Raw genomic sequence first — 4101 nt, forward strand, 5'->3', positions numbered from 1 at the left:
GGCGCTCCCGAAGCAGCCGACGCGGCCGCCATGTCCACGTGGTCCCTAATAGGACGTCACGCCGACGGTGGCGCCAGCTTTTCCAATACATACGGAGGTGCCAGTTGCAACTCGGCTGGTGTTGTGCAACCTGTCCCATTTCTTCAGCATCCAGTCTGCTCACACCCATTGCTACAAACAAACCTACAAGCACTACAAAACTAGTTCGCTCTGCGTTTTTGTTGCTTGCTGTTTTGTATTTTTAGTACAGAGAACAAGTGTAGTTTGCTGGAAGTTTGTAGCGACTATCAGCCACTGAAAACTGTTTCTTGCATCTTCACTTTCAAGCTGATGTAATAAATGAAGCAAAATACTGCTTAGGCAAAAGAATACTGTTTACATTACATATTACTTCTATTGAACATAATCAGGCAAACATGGAAAGCCTCAGGCTGGAGCCAATGTTTCAACAGAAGAAATGATCTTTTTCAGAGCCTGGACCAAAACAAGCCAGTGGCTTCCCTTGTTGATCATCCTGTGAACTAACTCGTTATCCTGCACCAATTGCTACAAAGGTTACATAACAGAGTACAACTACCATAGCCAATATTGGTCTCAAATTTAGTCATAGCAGCTGAAATTTTCGTAGCTAACAGGACCCCAAGGTAGCCACTTCGGTGCAAAGTTGAGAATCTGGCAACCCTAAGACACACGCATTCTGTTCATCTTTTTTTTTTTGCGTACAGAAGAGCTGCATCTGGGGTACGGCCATTAAATATATATTTGTTGCCGTAACTTACCTCTGTGGCTTATTGCATAATGATGTCGAGCACGAATTCATGGGATCCCTTCCCAGCTGCATTCTAATGGAGACGCATAAACACTCCAGTTCCTAGCATTGCATGCGCATTGAATAGTCCTCGGTGATCCAAATGAACCTAGCACCCTCTACTATTACAGTACTATTCCTAATTGCATCTGTACTGCTCTGGGACATTAAAACCCATTGCTGAATCAGTCTTGTTTGCTGCCTTCCTCATGTGTGACCATTTATGATGTAACTGATGCAAATAAATGGTATGGAAAGGCAGGTGTGCGAACAATGACACAAGCAGAATGAAAGGGCAAGTGCATTCGCCAATAAACCTCTGCAAAGGCTGTTTCTCAGCTGCATGCATCTCAAAGCTGCACTGCTAAGCAGGTCTTTCTGCCAAAGCTTTCTGCTGCAAAATTTCCATTGTGTCTACTGCTACACATATCTAATTTGATTGAGGCACCCTCTAAACACTCATACAAACACACAGCTTTTTTTCACAGTACCCCTTTATTTCTTGACTCTCGTGCCTTCCTTTGATGGCATGCCTCCTACAGAGTCACACACACATTGAGTGAGCACACAAACGACAACTCTTGGAACATGCATGTATACAACATAGATGGCTATGTGTGCACCTGGAAAAAAGAAAGACAGCACAGCTTGACTGCTTCAATGCTGAAAACACCTTTGGCAAAAGCCATACGGTACATGTCTCGCTTAGTATACAATGCACTCTTAGTATAAGCTTGTGTGTGGCAAGAACTACATGCATTGACGGATGATCATGACTGACGACTAATTACAATTTCTCTTGTTCAGGTACTTGTGTAAACTGTAGAAAGCCTTATCTGGAAGCTTTTCCGTCATCCCTGTGCAAGGCAATGGCTGCGCTACCACTGAAAGCCAGATCAAAGTGCACAGGATTAAGCACAACATTCAGCCAAAACAATGTCAATATAGAAGGCAGATGCTCCTGCTACAACCTGTTACGACATACTCCAGGGCCGAGATGTTGGAGGCTGTGGGAGCAATATGTGGCCCATGTGTGACTAGGCTAAGCTTTCTGGCCATTGTGATTGGCTGCGATCCTGTACTGGCCTACAATATGAAAAACCTGTTTTATCAACCTTTTGCCTAATCTCCCTTAAGATTTTTGCGAATAAATCACCAATAATTCTCACCTTATGTCAATGAATTTATGATGACAATGATGTAAGAATATGCTGGAGGCTCATTTTTTTCTAGCAGTCCCTGTCTCATTGGAAGTGTGCTGCCATAACACTTGTAGGGCGAGTATGGAAGAATGTCTAGTCAGTTTTGCCAATATGATATCAGAGCCCCATAAGACTGAGCCCACACACCTGGGAAGTCGTGGCCACTATTTGAAGTTTATTGTCAGTGCTTGTTTGTTCAAGTGGAAAAATTGTTTACTCACCTGCCAGCACTGCTCACATCAAACATTGTCCTAAATTTCTTAGCAGGAATTATTTAATGACAAAATAATTAGATAATTCTGTAGTATCAATACATCATGGGTGACTCTTCTGTTACAAATACTGGAAGAAAAGTCACACAACCTGCTTACAGCAAGAGGTAGTCAATGGTTATGCAAAATTTGGTGCCATGAACTACTTAGCTGTCAATCTTGTGAACTTTTCCAGTCTTGGCTACAAGAAATCATTGCTCATCACCTTCATCCCAACCATGAAGGGACTTACACGAAACTAAATTTGCTGTCTGTACAGTTTGTTATCCTGCATCAGCACAGACTGCAGCTGTAATCTTAGCACGACACGACCTAGTTTGCACGCACACTGTTGAGTTGGTGTTAAGCTGTCCGAGCTTGAATATTGGTATGCCTACTTACACAGGGCATGTGCACATAAAGGCACAGTAGATGTACTTGGCTGTTGACATAGTCACTAGTACCGGAAATTTTCAAGACTAGGATTACAAATGCAGAAGCGGCGTTTCGTAGCAAGAGCATCTGCCCACTGGTACACCTGACACCAACACACCAGGAAGCATGTCACTCCCAAGAGTCACATGCTTGCAGCAAACACTTGCAACCAGCATCCATTATGGTGTGCAGTCCACACCATGGTGGGGTACGCTGTGCCTTGTGGTCAGTTTTCTACATTGACAGAAGTTCCCCGCAGTTATTGCCACAAACCCCACAACCAGTCATCAATCAACGGGTGCAGCATGCTCAACTGACACTGTCCTGGAATGCTATTACTTAGCCACCACAGTGAACATAGAGACAGATGAATGAGCAAAGAACAACACGCACCACCTTTGGCCACTGCCTACCTAATACATTGTGAACACATTCTGGCATGTAAATATGCATCGCTTTTTCTCTCTCTGTGCTTGCATTAATCTTTTCTGCAAGCAGCAAGTGCATTCGCACGGCAAACATGTCCAGTGGCAAAGAAGACCAACATGACCTGTTTCTCACAAGATTTTGATTTCTGCACAATAAGCTGACTCTACAAGCACTGCTGTTTACCTTGTTTACCACTGCTGGGAGGCAGAGTCTACTGAGGGGTCGCCCCCTGTTATCGATCTATACAGAACATTTTGGCTCCAGGTTGTGCCAATGTGACAGAACTTGCAGGTGTTCCTGGTTTTAGTACAACGTACACTCAACTGCAAAAGTTTGTGGACCGCAGGATCTGGGAAAGAACTGAATATGTCTGCAGCCTTGGTGTTGAGATTTCTGGCCTGTACTAGTATATTATGTGACCAATATTGTGAATTTGGCTTTGATGAACTTCAGTTTCTTGAACACGTCATCAGTACTGAAGGCATTCGGCCAGATCCCGAAAAGACAGCAGCTGTTTGCGAGGTTCCCGACACCCACAAACAAAAAGTCAGTGCGACGTTTCTTGGGTTTATGCACATACTACAGACGATTTGCGGAAAACTTTTCAAAGATTGCTGAGCCCCTTACAGTACTGACAAGAGAAGATCAATCTTTCATGTGGAAAAGCGAACAACAAGACGCCTTTGACGAGTTAAGGAAACACGTGCAAGCTTCTCTAATCCTTGCCCACTTTGATGAGACAGCCGGCACTGAAGTTCATGCCGATGCGAGTAACGTCGGCCTCAGTGCCACACTAGTGCAGTGGAAGAACGGCCAGGAGAAAGTACAGTAGACTCTAAGACGAACTCCAAAGGATCATGAAAAGTGTTCGTCTTATCAGAAGTTCGTCTAATCAGGAGTGCTTCTAAACATGATGTTTGAGCATGCAGTGTGTGTCCAAATACCTCGTATATGAGAACAAATGAATGAAATGGCC

Source organism: Dermacentor albipictus, chromosome 5 (genome assembly GCF_038994185.2).
Source record: "Dermacentor albipictus isolate Rhodes 1998 colony chromosome 5, USDA_Dalb.pri_finalv2, whole genome shotgun sequence".
In the NCBI taxonomy this organism is placed as follows: Eukaryota; Metazoa; Arthropoda; class Arachnida; order Ixodida; family Ixodidae; genus Dermacentor; species Dermacentor albipictus.